Below are 16,245 nucleotides of genomic sequence, written 5' to 3'. Positions count from 1 at the left end.
GTAAGTGCCCCAGCCCTGATAGGAGCAGCTTCCTGTTGTATTCCAACTCCTCTTGGGTACTACAGAAAATAAAATTGTGTAAAAACAGTTGATAAGATTTCATAAGAATTTGCCATGTAACAAATGCATTTTGTACTTGCATGCATTGTGTTCTCAGCCCTTATTCTGGTTTGTGCGCTTGTGTGTGGTTTGTGTCTTATGGTTTATTTCAGTTCAAAATGTTGTCCATCCATTTTCTTCTTCCAATTCTGGGCTGCTGGGGAACAGGGGCCTATACTGGCAAGCAACAAGGACAATGCAGGATACAGCCTGGAGGGGGGTTGCCATTCCATCACAGGGCAGACACAAATGCATACACTCCCTCCAGGGCAATTTTCCCAGAAGCCAATTAGTATATCTGTGGACTGTGGGAGGAAGCTGGAACACCCAGAGGAAACCCACAAACACAGGAGAACATACAAACTCCAGTTCAAAAATACACTTTACAAAACTGTTGTATTGGAACTATGTTTAACATGTATCTGTCATATGTGAAAGCCACAGTACACAGTATAGCTTTGAGTCCACAGTAACCCCCACTCTCTTTGTCAAAGGTTGTGAAGGGAAAGTCAGAGAAATACTGTGCGGTAAAGAATGTTTTGGAAGATCCTAAAGATAGTGTGAACAAATACTGTATCAGCGCCCTCACATTGTGAGTGAAAGGCAACTGCAGAGAATCCCGTCTATAGAGGTACGTAAGTGTCTGTAAGGTATCCCTCATGTGGATCCTGTGCAGACGCAGGAGTAGGTAGATGACAAGGAAGTGAACAATCCAATGCGAAAGGCAAGTTCGTGGTCCAAAGGAAAAAGGGGATTCCGAATCCAGGAGGTACGATTGAAGCAAACAATCCGAAATAAGGCGAGGTCGTGGTCAAAAGGAGTAAGATAGGTCGAAATCCGGGAAGTACACTGGTGGCAAACAATCCGAGACGAGAGGCGAGGTCCGAAGTCGAAAGGCTAAAGGGAAGTCCAGAATCCAGAATAGTACGAGGTACAGTAATCGCCAGGTAGTGCTCTCAACGAGTAGACTCAATAACAGCGGGAAGCGCGTTGGAGAGGCTTAAATACTGCAGCCCGCCGCACGGTAGGGCGTCTGGTGCCGAGTTAACACGTGCAGTGGCGCTTGTAATTATCGCCCCACTGCTGGCCCTGATTAGCTCTCTTGGGGGCTGGTCTGGGCAGGGTGGCGGTCGTGACAGTGTCACTGTATCTTGTACATCTTATCTCATTCTGTGTGAAACTGAACCCTGCAACTTCACTTCCTTGAGTTTTAATGCACTTGAAAAAACAGTTCAAGATTCATTTGCCTCTTCTTACTCACTTCTGACATTTTATGTCTGGTCTGAAGATGTTACAGGGTAATATTTACTCATGTTTGATCAACTACTCTCTCACTCCCTGTCACCCAGAGTACAAGCTATAAGAATGTGGTGTCCTAATCTGAACTCTCTTGCTTCAGTTAGTTCAGCTCCTGAAAGCTGGGTTAACTCACGTGTGTGGGGTATAGTGAATACAATTTATACACATTTCAAAATTTAGCATTTAAATCAAGGAATGTCATGTTGAAGTAGTATGACGTACTAGTAAGATCTTTTTTAGATCACCATGTGAAATTTTGGTCACCACATTTTAGAAAATATATTGCTGCTCTGGAATCAGCTCAGAGCAGAGATACCAGATACATTCCTGGTCTTGAAGGAAGATAGTACTCTGATGTAATCTGACATTGTCATCCCTGTCCTAAAAGAACTGAATCTTCTTTGCGCCGAACAGAGAAGAAAAGAGACTTAATTCAAAATCCTCAGAGGCTTCGACAAACTTGACCCAATGGGCATCTACAGAATTAGTAGCAAAGCCAAAGGACACATGTGGAAACTAAAGAAGAGAGCACTTAAAACAGAGAACAGAAAACTCATTTTTCACAAAGTGTGGTGGGAGTATGAAACAAGCTACTCCACCATGTAGCTAAAGTTACTTCCCTTGTTTCTTTCACAAAATGTCATGGTGAGATTCTCATTTCAATTGGCTTTCACCAACCAAATGGCTTAGATGGACCAAATGGCTACCTCTTTGTAATAGTCTGTCATAGGTTCGAATGTGTTCCTTGCTGTGAAGGTGAACCATAAGGATGGAATGTTACCAGATGGTCTCTTTGCTTCCTTCCTTTACACATTCTAAATTTAACAACAAGCAACCATTTCACTGAGCTATAGTTAAAAATAGTGTATTAAAAGCATTTTTTCCGTGCTCGAGAGCAATGACCTTGCTATGTACAGTATGTGCAAAACAGTCTCTTTCATTTCTTCACATGTTTATTTTTTGCATGTGAAGCTGTATGAAAGCAGTTTATGTGGTTTTCACAGCAAAGCAAACATGTGACCAACAGCTTTCTGAAAGACCGTTCCTTCTTATTATAGTCAGGAGGGGTGTGGCTGTATTGGATTGCCCCTTTATTAAGCTAGTCTGCCATCTTTATGGACAAAAATGACTTTTACCTCATGTGTTTTACTGGTTCAGTGTATTGTTCCTCACATTCAGACTTCAGAATGGGGCTTTGAGGACACTGAAGGAGCTGTGCAGCCTATCTTGGAGTAGAGATAAAAAAATCAATTCCATTTCACCTGCAAAATCACTTTTAATTAATTGAAGGAGACAGGAATTGCCTCAGTCTTAAGGGACAACTCCAACAATTTAAAGACAGTTCAGGATTAGGATCTTATGCTCTGATTTGCAGGAAGTTGCCCATAGTTACAGTGTGTCAAAGGTTACCACGATCAGGTGATGCACAGGCAGTGACTCACTAGTAGAGAGATACACCCCCTGGGAAGGTAAGGTTTAATGTGTGTGTATGTGTTCCTAGGAACACTTTCAGAGTTTGCATTTGCCTTGGAGAGCAAAAAGGCACAATACATTTTGGGAATTAATCTCAATTAACAAGGTTTCACAAGAACCATCTACAAAGACTTCTAAAATAGATCTGAATATATACAGTTACAGACAGAAAGCGTCTTCATCCTTATTTTAATGCTTCGGCTTTTTTGATTTGTGAAATTGTGACAGCTAATTAATATTCATTCTCATAAGAGTATGCTTGCTCTGAAGTCATGCCATAATCCTAAAGGGGTTCAAAGTCAGATACACATATGTATATGAATTTCACTGATTGAAGTGAAACTCCTGTCCATGACAGCTAACATCTGACTATGTATGTGCAAAGAGAACTTAATACATTGCCTTCATTACTCTAAAACTAAAATGAACAAAATATATCCTTCAGTCTCTCTTTGCCTTTTAAGACGGATCGAATCTCCATTGAAGGCAACCGGCAGGAGTGGTTAAATATTACACAATATTTACATATTGTAAATATGACAGGTGCAGGTCTTCTGAAGGCATTCTCACACACCTCCTCTGGCTCTGTAATAGAAATTGTGGGTAGTATTGCAGTGGTACACAAACGTGTTTGGGAACAATGTATCCCCAGATCCTGCACTAGCACTCTGGCTATTCAGAGTCAGTGCTCAAACTAACTAAGGAAAAACAATCAGCACCGATGTTCAGATTTCAAGAGCTAATCATTTTAGTTTCTTAAAATACTTAAAAATACAAATCAAATTAAATATTTCTGCTTTTCGGTGCAGTGCAACGGCAAGATCTATTTAGTATTAATACATCCGTATTAATCTAAAATGTTGTACATTGCATTCCATTGTACATTTGAGGGTATTTATATACATTTATAAAATATTGCTTTATCCTAAAAAATTCAATTAAATCAATTAAAGCACTGGAAGGATCTCTCATCAACACATAAAACAGAACACGAAACCAATGCTCATTCCAATTTCTCATACCTCCCTTGTTTTTTGGTGGATGTAACCCAAAAGCAAGTTATGTACTGTTGCATGAATATTGTGTAATATTTAACCACTCCTGCGGGTTGCCTTCAATGGAGATTCGATCCGTCTTAAAAGGCAAAGATGGTCAGAAAACTGCAGAACAGAAGAACCACGTAGCGCCTAAAGATAAGAAAAGTGCTTGTGCCCCAAAAAAAACATTGACTGTGAACACTTGTGGTTGTTCAGTTTGGAGACAGAAAAACGGCACTCAGTGTCTCTCGAGACTCAAAAAGGTGTCTGAGTGCAAGACTGTCTCTCCCGTGCATCTGTTTCCTCCTGTTTGACACAGCACTGGTTTTAAAAGGTAGCAATGTTCATACCTTCGACAGATCAACACAATTTCAACAGGAAATTTCATGGTACGGGTTCTTTCGACTTTCCATCAGTTTCAGCACAATTAAGTTTTGACCGCTGATAACACAGAATGGTACTGTTTCCCTTTTATTTATTATCTGTGGAAAAGTTGGATGCACAGATGACATTCAACACAATGGCAAGCACAAACATGTCATTAAGTGATTTCACATCTTTGCTCTGGGTGACCATATCTGATCCTGGATAGTGCACGTCCACCAGGCCTTAGTGGTCATCAATAAATCATCAGTAAAACATACAGTAAGAACATAAGAAGGGTTAGAAATGAGAGGAGGCCATTCATCCCATCTCGCCCACTTGGAAGTTAGTAGTGAATTGATCAAAGGGTCTCATCCAGCCATTTCTTGAAAGAAGCCAGGGTATCAGCTTCAGCAACATAGCTGGCTAACTTGTTTCACACTGCCACCAGTCTTTGGGTGAAGTAGAGCCGCCTGTCCTCAGTTTGAAATGCACACTAAAAGAACAGAACACTGGAGACTAAACGCACATGGGAGTTCTGATCAAGTGAGGACGTTCATTGGTTCTATTCAGTAAGCCATGGCCACTTGCGGGCCTTTAACTTTAAAGTTCCCAATATTATTGATCAATTGATCTCTAAACGTCTTGAAGAAATCACCCGCTTCAGGGGTCAAAAGAAAATTGGTCCAAGGTTTGAAAATTGATGAGTTAAGTGTGACTGATCAAATTTGCTGGACTTCAGGAGGTTTCATGCCACGTTTCAGCACCACTGAAGTGTGAGACAATCTGCAATGAAAGGTGAGCAGAGCTGTTAAAAGAAAGTTCAGAAGTTCAGGGCCATGATTCAAAGCGAGAAATCACCTAACTGTCTCCACATAGCAGACTTTCAGACGATGAGAACATTCATTTTGACTCATCCTGGTCAGAGACAGCAGATTTGATTTCTTTGAACACCACAAAAATGAAAATTGAGATTTCTTTGCACACACAACAGACATCACCTTCTAAAATTCACCACCAAAGAAGCTTTCAAATGTGACTTTAATTAAGAGAAGACAGTGTCACGAATCGCACTCACACATGCAAGCGCTCCCGCATTCCCATGAGCTCTTCCCTTCCCAAACGTGCACGCACCAATCTTCTTTTCTCTATTTAAACCCTCACCAGTCTTCCTTTCCTTGCTCATGATTGAGATCACCTCCCTGAGCTCCGTACTTGTACGTTCATCCTGCGATTACTTGTGTTAGATTCCTGGATTTTTGACCCTGGCATTCTTCTTTGACTACGCCTTCGCCTCCCGACTCTGTACCGACGCTCCTACTATGCCCTCCTGGATTTTGGACCCTGCTTACTTCCCCGACTACGCCTTCGCCTATCGATTCTGTACCGAAGATCCCCTTCCGAAGAGCCCCAAATCGGATCCCAATCCTCTGCAGTCAGACCATCCCTGACAGAAGGTAGCTGATCTGGAAGCGTGACTTCAGTTTCCCCCTCCTCTGGCATCTAGTTTAGGTGTTGTTCTTTATATCCATCCATCTTCTAACCCAGTGGTTCCCAATCCTGGTCATGGTGACCAGCACACACCTGCTGGTGTTCATTCCATCCCACCTTCATTAGATAACGGAAGCCTTATTTGATCTAAGAAGTTGCTTCAGTTGAATATTTGCATTTTGTTTTTAGTCACAAGTTTGAGTTTTATTTCACTTATGAAATACAAGGGTTAAAGTGCTGGGACCAAACAGTTCAAATTAACCTTATTATCATTAAGTCAATAAAGGGTTTAATTGTGTCACTGAGGACTCAGATGGACCAAAAACAATCAGGTTTTTCCACCAGGACCAGGTTTGGGAACTTCTGATTCTCCTAATTCAGGGTCTTGGGGACGCTGGAGCCTATCCCGGCAAGCAAAAGGCACAAGACAGAGTCACCCTGGACAGGAAGGCGTTCCATTAGAGAGGAGACACAGACACACACATACACACACACTCACACCAGGGCCAATTTCCCCAGAAGCCAATTAACCTACAGTATGTCTTTGGACTATGGAGGGTGAAAAGAGAGCACCTGGAGGAACCCCACATGAACCAGGGGAGAACATACAAACTCCACACGAATATCACACAAGGTCCAGAACTGAACCCAGGGCCCCAGCGCTGCGAGGCAGCAATGCGAACCAGTGGACCACCATACCACCCACATGCTTTACTAAGCGAGATCATTTCTAATCACACTGTATGTTCAGCTGTTAACTACCAAAGACAAACAGCATATTTTACACAGGAACTAAAGAGATGGTGTCTGCGTTGCCTTCTTGACGGAATATTATGTGCAACTCCTGGGCTACTGAGTGAAAACCAGAGTCACATCATGTCATACATGCTGCGCCAACCAAAGGTTATACTGTTGGATTTTTTTAATGTGGGGCACATTTTTTGCACATTTCTATCACTGTTTAAGAAAAACATAAGAAATATAACAAATCTGATTTTTATAAATAATACTGTTTGTAGTAGCAGCTGTAGCAACAGGGGTGATGACACAAGAAGCAGCAATAACAGCAGCATCAGCAGCAGTAGTAACACAACTATCCGTAGCATCAGCAGCAACAGTAATGGCTTCAGTAGCAATAGCAGTAACACCAGCTGGAGCAGTATTGTTTCAACAGTAGTAACAGAAGTAATGCTAGCAGTAGTAGTGACACCAGTGGCACCAGTAGACAGATGCTTTATTGTCCACTACTGTGGAAATTTACCTTTGACGTCTCCCATAGAAATACAAAACACACAAAACATAAGAGTCACATAAAATCACATGAACAGTCTGTGATACATAAATAAATGGGGGACTGTATTTCCATACCTTCACGGAGCAGTTTTATTGCAGTGGGGACAAAAGACTTCTCACAAATGTTTTTATTTGTTCTTTTTATTTGAATTTGAGACCCTATACCCCCTCCCTGATGGGAGTATTATGAATGGAGAATGGAGTGGGTGTGTGGAGCCAGCTGTGATGTTCCTTGTCATTCTGTGAACTCTATTATGATATAAATCGCAGAGCTGGGGCTGCTGTTTCCCAATTATTTTTCCTGCCATTTTCACAATCCTGGACAGTTTGGTTTTGCTTTCATGACTAGACAGTCACGATTAATGCCAGGATGCTCTCAATTAGGCTTTCATATGCCATCTCTGGGACATTTTGGCTAAAATTAAAGCTCTATAACGTTTGAATTAAAAAACAGCCTCTGATTGGCTTTCTTAAAAATGTTGTCTATGTTCTCAGTGTATCTCTGATCAATACGGGTTCCCAGATATTTAACACTCTCCACATCCTCTACACACTGGCCATTGAGTACTATTGTCTGCAAAGTCTGCTAATGAAGAGAGCTCGCACAAAAGAGTCTGAGTGTTGAAGGTGCTTGGCTGTCCCCCTACATAGCAGTACCAATAAAAGTAACAGCACTAGTAACACCAATGAAGTCAGACAAAATGGTCTTCATCAGATCCGTACAGGAATCATAGCAATAAGGCAATAGGTGACTAATATATGGCATATAAAGAGAAATTGGATTCCACTTTAACAGGTTTAGTCTTACTTAATCAGTTGACAAGACTTCCAAGGAACTACTAACTATCACTGGGATATTGACATACAAATAATAACTTGTGTATTTATTCTACAGTAATATTGAATAATAATAATATAGAGAAATATTGAATACAATATCTACAATCAAAACTATCTGTTGAACCTGGTTGCACGACATATGATCCAGAAAATGAATTTACAGAGAAAACGAAATACATCTGAATCTGGAGCTCTCTTTAATCAGAGCCACAGCTGGTATTGTCCTCTTTCCCTGTGAAAACTTCCAAACTAAAAGCAAAAAGGGTTACTCTCAGCCAAAGATAACAGTCCTGTTTAGAATCTGCAGGAGATACATGTATTAATGTGAAATCAGCAACACGTTTGTTATATATAAGTTCATTTCCTTTACGGTTTCGGTGTCTTAGATGGCACTTGCCTTGTTTGAGTTTAAAAACATGGGCTAAACTTTGAGTTAAGTCACTGTCAGCTCTGAACATTTGTGTCAGAAAGTACCATCAGATGAATGGAGACAACTTTCAGTAACGTCTGCAGTTTAGTTTCTGAATAAGCCTTGCTCAGACTGAACTCAATTTGATATTCAAAGTCTGACGTATCTGAATTCACTCGCCTTCTCTATGCTTGGAAAAAGAAAAGGTTTTAGTCTTCTTTTATTCTAAGGTGTTAATTGTAAGAGCACATTTATAGAATGTTGCCTAGATCAAGGGACAGTTGTGAAACTGATAGGGATATTGATGAATCTTCTCTTAGCATTAAGCTAAGATAGCCACATTACAGTCCCACTACTGAACACTATTCTGTAAAAATGTATGCAAGCATTTCTTTCACAAATAAGAATCATTACTAAAATAAATGTAGACTACATAGTTTTTTTTTACCTTGATTCAACCCTAAAACATCTGAGAGTTCTCTTTCTTATTTCAGTTTAATGTCTCGCATATGTTTCACAAACCCAGAAACCACACACCTCACTGTTGGACCCAAAACCGTCTCTGAGCCAACAATGGCAGTTATGACCTTCTGACCTGTGTTTCAGAATCTGCCATCACAGTAAGAGTGCAACAACAAAAAAATTGCAGAAACAAGAACATTGTCAAACTGGCAAACTAGATCTGTCTAGATCTTTTTTTCAGCAATGGCGCTTGTACACTGGAATAACAACCATGCTCAACTCTTGTTTCCAAGAGAATTAACAAGTGATGTTACTCCTGCCCTCTGTGATCAAACTGTTTAGGTAAACTGCAATAAAAGCAAAAGTTAAAGTTACAACCTGCTTAGGCTGTGTGGATACGAGACCTTTTGCCATGGCTCTTAAACCCAGTTACTGGAAGGCGCAGTATCTTCTGGTATACTGCATGTTTCACTTGAGCTCTCTGTTTAAAAGATCATCTCATTATTTTAATTAACTGGATAACTGAAATACTTCTATCCTGACTCCAAGGTGTTTTGGGGGAAGCTCTGTCTCTATTGAAGAGAACATTTTTAGTAGTCAACCGTGAAAAACCTCAAGGAAAATCCTATAGATGACTAAGAAAATAATTCAATTGTTTAATTGAATACTCAGGTTGGTAAAAATCTGAAGACACTGGAACCTCCAGGAACTGAATTAGAGACCCCTGCCTTAAGTGAATTCCAGTGATAGACTCTTAACTCTTAGAATGGCTGCAAATTTCACATGAAGGAAAGATGATACAATGGGAAAACAAACAATAGGATCAGAGTCTTAACTGGTTTGATCCTCCAGTTTCCTGAAATGTGACTCCACAATTTATATTGTACTATGTTCTTTGCCTTGACTTTTTAAAGTCAGCGTGCAGTGAAAATGTCATGCCCACATATCCAGTATCACAGATCTTACAGCAGTTGATGTTGATGTGGAGGCTGCACTTTCATGTGTTCAGAGAGGAAATTAATGTCATTTAACAGCTTAGTGTAACGAAAGCGTTCTTTCAGGACCCTATGCAGACAACACAATCCAGTGAAGAGTGAGGAAAACACGGGGAAAAAAAGCATGCAAGGGGGCTGGAAGGAAAACAACTGCAGTATATCGCAACTGTCAATAACAGTGAGCTGACTTCCTTTCCCAAAACAGATATGTAAGAAAATATCACACTCTGCATTATGTGTCTGATCAGTAAAACCAAGAAAAATCAATGAACAACAAAAGGAATGTCAGTTGAAAATATCTGTATACTAGGAAACATTGAAAACATAGACTCCCTCCACCAGCATTAACAGCTTTAACTCTCATATCTTCATTCATAAATACTGACGGTACTTAACATTGGAATGAACTTGTCTCATATACACTTGAGGTATTTATTCTAGTGTAGAGTCAATGATAACAGCTTTGCACCCGTTAAAACATGATACACCTGTAAAAAATAACCTTCTATCGTCTATCGACTATCGTCTTGCTCAGTGGTTTCTTCACAGAAAAGACAAGGATTGAATTTTCTCCGTTTTGAAGAAATACATTTTGGAATCTGCTATAGATTTTCTGTCAATTGTGTCTTTCTGTGCGAGTACAGGGAAAATCCTCATTCCACAAGAGGATCTGTCCTACCTAAGTCATTTATTTAATTTCTAAAAGGAAGTCCCTGTATATTTTAATGGAAAAAAACTACAGAGGTGAGATCCATTGAACCATTATGTCTTGTGGGTGGTGTTTGAGCCCAGTCCTCAATACAAAGTTCTTGCAAATGTTTGAGGTACATGCATCCTTCAATTTTTAGACACCCCGTTAATGAATTTTCTCTATAACAACAAATGCGTTTTGTAGCAGTTAAGCAGTTACAAAGCAAAATTTGCTACAACGATGGCGAGTTCTTTGTAGCCGAATGGAAATGCCACCCAGATCTCCCCTCACACAGCCCATCAATGTGTCTGCTTTCTTAGAAGATTTACACTTTTTCTCTGCCTATTTATCTTAACATAACTGTCTGGTTATCTTATCTTTCCATAACTTTCCGGAACTGTCTGGTTTGGATTTGCCATCACACAGGACAAAAACAGACTCCAAAGTGTTATTAGGACAGCTGAGAGGATCATGAGCTGTGACCTGCCTACCTTCCAGGACCTTTACATCTCCAGGACCAAGAAGAATTGCTGACTCCTCTCACCCTGGCCATTATATTTTTCAATGGCTCCCACCAGGGAAAAGATTTAGGTAAATTAGCACTAGGACCACGGGGCACAAAAACAGCTTTTTTCCCAGGCAGTGACTCTTAATCACCACTATTAATCACTGAACATTTGTGTTATTAAAATTGAATATTGATCACTTTGTTTACAACTATGGCATTACATGCATTAACAATATTATTATCTGTATATGGGTATTTATGATGGACTGTTTATGATAAAATACAAGTGAAAATGTGATACATATTTCTGACTATATTTACATTCAATCATTTAACAGGAGCAACACTGGCAAATGCCCAACATACACATCAGTATGTGTCTAAAATCTCTATACATTTAAATTTTAATTTTGTTTTCACTATATTTTCAAGAGCATAAATGATTATCACATTTTGGTTTAAAATGTTGCAACTTATGCGCACAATGTCGTTTCAGACCAGGATCCTTTATATCCTGTCTTAAGGAAGAGATTTATGATAGTATCTTTTATTTTTAATAAAACTGTCCAGTGACAGTGGCATTTGTCATTACTATCTCATCTTATCAGCCTGGCCATTTCTTTTAAGTGCTACATGTTGCCCCTAAAAAACCTTACCAGCATTTCTGTCGCAATCAGTCGACTTTGAAGCTGAAACTGTACTTCTTAGGAGACTGAACCAACAGTTGGTACTTTCTGCTAGCTGAAAACGTACAGAAAAAAAAAATTCCCATCAGCTTATCAGATATGCCCAGCAGAGGATGGTTTCTTAGTTTTATGGCGACTGATTTTGAAACTTTTACCCAAGTTCACAAAACAGTGATATGTGACCATCAGCCCGTTACTCAACTGGTGCCTTAGGCTTGCTTAGGCTTGCTAAAATGATACCTAAAAAAAGTGTCGATTTTGAGCTGAGAGGCCAGTGAAATGTTTTGCTGATTTCATGACAATCGGCCCGGCTGGGTTTCATTTGTATCAATTTGACAAAAAATGTAATGATTCACTAGTCATGCACAGTCATACCTGTTTTGAGGACAGCCATAAAACTGTTTACTGAAATGCCCTGGATATTACTACCCTGAAATGAATTCACTACAACTACTGAATTCTTGACTACTCCTTGAGATTGAGAATAAAAATGTATGCAGATACAACACGTAATAATTAGACAAAATTTAAAGCACCCCTGAAAAGCCTTAACTCTATAGAAGTGAGGATAATCTCTCTTTCTTAATGGATCTAATAATATAGATTAGTATTGCAAACTGTCTTTCATTCCTAGTTTATGGAGATACAGTACTTGTGTTTCTTAATCGGAACTCTCTTTTCCAGACTTGTACAATTCTTCCTGGATTCAGGTGACAAAACAATCAAGGAAAAAACAGAACTGTGCATTTAAAAAAATGCTCAGAATAAAATCTAATCCAGAATAGCACAGTGGCATTAGCATCGTGTTTAACATTGCTGCCTCATAGTGCCAGGACCTTGGGTTCAATTCCTGGGGTGCTGTTTGCATGGAGTTTGCATGTTCTTCTCGTGTTCATGTAGCTGAACCCCAGGTGCTCCAGTTTACTCCCACAGCCCAAAGAGAGACTACTTTGTGAATTGGCTCCTGGAAAGCTGTGAGCCCTGGTGTGAGTGTGTGTTTTCGTCTGTATGTGCCCTGCAATGGACTGGTGTCCTGTCAAGGATTGATCCTGCCTTGTATTCATTGCTTGCCAGGACAGGCTCCGTACTGGATAAAGTGGTTAGAAAATGGATGGGTGGATAAAATCTAATACAGAGGTTCCTAATCCTGATCAGAATATATGCAATTTGTGATTACTTTACTGAACATTTTTATTTTTCATGAAAAGCAATGGTTAAAAAGCGTTCTCCAACACCTCTAAGATCTAAATGCAATCAAATAGTCGAAATGAATCCTATTTCGTAAATGAGGAGTTCAGCTGTGTAACTGAGAGTTGGGCTGGAATAAAAAACCAGCAGGTGTGTGCAAGGCCTTCAGATCCAGGATTGGGAACCCCTGATCTAAACTAAATACTTCACTCAGATGAACTGTGTAAATGTGTGTTAACAATATCATTTTCTTCATGTTAATTATGCCACATAATGTAATCTTATTGAAAGTATGAGCAGTAATAATAGCTTCCCCATGTTATTAGATCCAGAAAAAAATGTACAGTGAGTAAGCGGATTCAATTGTTGAATACAGAGTGAAATACAGCATGTTTCGCAGACATCCCTTAAGCTTCCCCAGGCTTTGTAAACACTACTGAACGTATCTCTATCTTACTTATGATTATAGCGTGTAAACAAACACCTACTAGTTTGGAAAAGCTTCTTACTAAGGTTTCAGAAGCTATGTGAGAAAAAGCTTGTCAAGAGTCACATATCTGAGAACAATATTCAGTGTTGATCACAAAAATTTAGAACATCTTGTAAGCACATCAGATAATGTGCATGTGCTGAATGTGCACTTACAATACATAGAGATCACTCCCTGTGCACAGCAGAGACACGTAAACATTGTTCATGAGTAGATAATTACGTACTGTATGACTTACTGCTGTAATTCAATCACATCGTTCAGAAGTGTAACTTCAGATATGAAATGGCATTTGTTTTTCAGGCTGTTAACAGTAGTGGCACCCATTTTCTTGCATAAAAGTATTTCAGATCTGCATTCTGAGGGAAATCAAGCAGGGTCAAAATAAAATATCTATAGGTAAGCAAAATATATAAATAGACTTAAAGTAAACTGAAGCACAGAGAAGTTTTCTTAGTTCCTCTTTTGATGGTGCTTTTGATGTTCAGTGAACTAGACTAGTTCATTGTTAAATTAATACAGTCTGTTAAAACTACACCCAACTGATTATTAAATGAAAAATAACAATTACCAAATACCACTACCAACTACTGCTTCTACAACATCTATTGTACATTACTAATGATCATTACTTATTGTAAAATTATTTTGATGATACAACCAAACCATATTTTCAACCACAGGAGAACAGTGAAGAATTTACCTTCAAACATTTTGTGTTTCAGTCTGAGAACTTGATGCAGTTCAATACATGTTCACATAACTTTTATTTGTAATTGTCTTCGTCCACTGTGTTTATGATAATATATACACGTTTACATCTGTGGGATGCGATTTATTTGTTGACGCAGATGTGAATAACAGCTCTTATGTTTGCTGACCCGTTTATCTGGTGATTTTGATTTCTAATCGGTAATTGTGCCTTCACTTCTATCCTAAGTAACCCCAATATGTTGAATTGTCAGAGAGTACAGTGACGCCTTCTGAGATACAAAGATACAAACACAGACCAGCACACATTCACACCAGGGCTAAGTTTCCCAGTAGCCCGTTAACCCACTAGTATGTCTTTTGACTGTGCAAGGAAACTGAAGCACCTGGAGGAAACCTACATGAACAAGGGGTACACAGACAAACTCCATGGAGAGAATTGGACCCAGGGCTCCAGCACTGTTGTCACACCCTCTGCAGCCAGAGGGAGCTCCTTCTCTGTCCTGTCTCTCATTTCCGGTTCTCTGCTTTCCTTCTGGTGTTTCTCTCTCTCTGGGGCTATATATTTCCGGGTCTGTCACCCTGCCTTTGCTCAGCATTGATGTTCGGATGTCCTGAAACCCGCCTAGCACCAGGTCACCCCGCGTCCGCTACCTGAGGGCATGGGTTTCTATACGGCATTTCCTGAACAGCTGAGCCCGGGCTAACCCCCGTCTCGCCGCTACGCAGAGGGTCTTTTCGCTCTCCTGTCATTCCACGGCTCGTCCCTTCCGACATCCGTGACAACTGTGAAGCAGCAATGTTAACCTCTGCAGCACCATGCCACCCACCATATCTTAATAATGACCTTTATTTTATGTAGAGCCTTTCACAGTTCATTATCTCAATTTACTGTGCAATGCACTATATTTTAAGAGTAAAATAAGGTCCGACACCAACAATGGATGGGAGCGAACTGTGATCAGAGAACGGTTATCTCCCTACACACCTACACTTTTTCACTCTGCAGACTCTGGCTTTCTTTCAGTTCCCTTGAGCAATAGGAGGCCTGTTCTGTTGCTGTGGAATGATCTCCCCACCTAAGTCTGCCTGCACTTTCAGATCCTGTCTTAACACTCACTTTCATAGTCCCGCTCTCAGTTCTGTTTAATTTTCTGCTTCCATTTGCAGATAGCTGCTTTGCTTGCCTGGAGGGTTTTGAGGACTAATGCTGCATCCGAGTGGAGACCAGCACCAGCAGGGGGAGCAACCCCTGCAGCCTACTGCCTGGGTCGGGCCCAGTGCGGACGGGCGCTGTGCTGCTCTTCTCCCAGGAGGGGGGAGTGTGCATGAGTGGCAGGGAAGCTCTTACAGGGACCAGTGAAAAGGTGGACTGGGGAACAGGCAAACACCGGAGATAGGGTGGGACTGAAGGGGAGGTGGGCTTGGGAGGGAGATTGTGGAGAAGGAGGAGAGAGGGTGGCGAGAACCAGCCATGAGGGCACGGGAAGGGGAGACGACATCAGAAGAAGCTGGGGGAGGAGAGCAGACATCTTGGCAAAGGCAAAGAGCCAGCTGTTTCCACGGAGAGTGGGGAGGTTGACATCACCGTGCCAAACCTTTGTTTGCAAACTTAGCTACAAACCTGGAGGGCAGCGCGAAGGGGGAGGGGATTTTGTAGGGGAGAAGGATGTTATTTTCTTGTAATTTGTTTGAAAAAAAGCAATGCAATCTAAAATTATAATACTACTCTGCGAATTAAAGTCGGTTTTGACGTCATGTGCTCGACCTCAATGCTTCACAACAAGTCGGATTTTCAACACAAGATTTACCCTTTTGTGCTGTCCTTTCTTGGTGAATATGAATAATTCCAAAAAATCCATTTCAGTTCTTCCCAACCACTGAGTGCCAATTAGTTTTTGCAAGCAAATTCTAGTTCCTTCTTATTTTCCTGTAAATCTCTGCCAGAGACCCCAGATTCATGAGGTCAGCCTCTAGTGCCATATTGCATCCTGATAATGCCAGAGGTTTTTGAAGGTTTCACCACTGGCTGTTGTGCATCCCCTAGCTGAGTGTAACTGGAAGTGAAGGCAGCTCTTACATTCCCACTGATGTTGCTAAATAGCTGAAAATTGCAACTCCCTACATTATGTTTCTCTCTTCTATTAACAACTCTTTCTGTTCTGAAGAATCTTTGCAGTTTATGCAGCTTTTCCACCTTTTTTTTCTAA

At 40.4% G+C, this 16,245-nt stretch overlaps 1 protein-coding gene across 1 annotated transcript in view; it reads left to right on the top strand.

Moving 5' to 3' along the window:
* Positions 1 to 16,245, top strand: part of gpr25 (G protein-coupled receptor 25) — a 21,071-nt gene extending 4,826 nt beyond the window's left edge. Inside the window, exon 2 of the transcript XR_015940104.1 lies at positions 15,206 to 16,245. The gene's annotated coding sequence lies outside the window, so the exon portion shown is untranslated. The remainder of the gene's footprint in view (positions 1 to 15,205) is intronic.

Source organism: Lepisosteus platostomus, chromosome 7 (assembly GCF_059453375.1).
Source record: "Lepisosteus platostomus isolate fLepPlt1 chromosome 7, fLepPlt1.hap1, whole genome shotgun sequence".
Lineage (NCBI taxonomy): Eukaryota > Metazoa > Chordata > Actinopteri > Semionotiformes > Lepisosteidae > Lepisosteus > Lepisosteus platostomus.
The sequence above is the reverse complement of the archived record's forward strand: the minus strand, read 5'-3'. Positions and strand labels throughout refer to the sequence as shown.